The following is a 567-nucleotide window of genomic DNA, read 5'->3' on the forward strand; positions in this document are numbered from 1 at the left end:
ACACCAGGTCTCCATTGAGCTGAGACCGTGCTGGAGTTTTCTAACAATAAAACCCTCTTTGCGATCTGTCGCATATAGACAGGTGTCATCCGCAAAAAGGGCCAAATGAATACCATGGTTTGGGGGACATCATTAATAAACATGTTGAAAAGGGTGGGGGAAAGGACTTAACCTTGTGGCACCCCTGCTTGCATTTCCCTTGGCGTTGACATTTCGCTTTAACAGAGACCCTGAATTTACGTTTAGATAGAAAGGATCCAATAAGATTGGCAAAGAGTTGGGGAATTCCAATTTTGATAATTTAAACAGCAATCCTGAGAGCCACGTGGTATCAAAGGTTTTTCGATGTCCAACAACACTGCAGCCGTACACATTTTGTTGTTGAAATTAAGGGTCACGTGGTCCGCCAGCCTCATACATTGCAATGTCGTGCTGTGACTTGCACGAAAACCAAACTGACATGCGTTGAGCAGGCCTCTTTCTTCAATGTGTTTACGGAGGAATTTCAAAATTACTTTTTCGAATAGTTTTTATGTCGTGGACAGGAGGCTGATCGGACGTAAATTT

This window comes from Cryptotermes secundus, unplaced genomic scaffold, assembly GCF_002891405.2.
Source record: "Cryptotermes secundus unplaced genomic scaffold, Csec_1.0 scaffold684, whole genome shotgun sequence".
NCBI lineage: Eukaryota > Metazoa > Arthropoda > Insecta > Blattodea > Kalotermitidae > Cryptotermes > Cryptotermes secundus.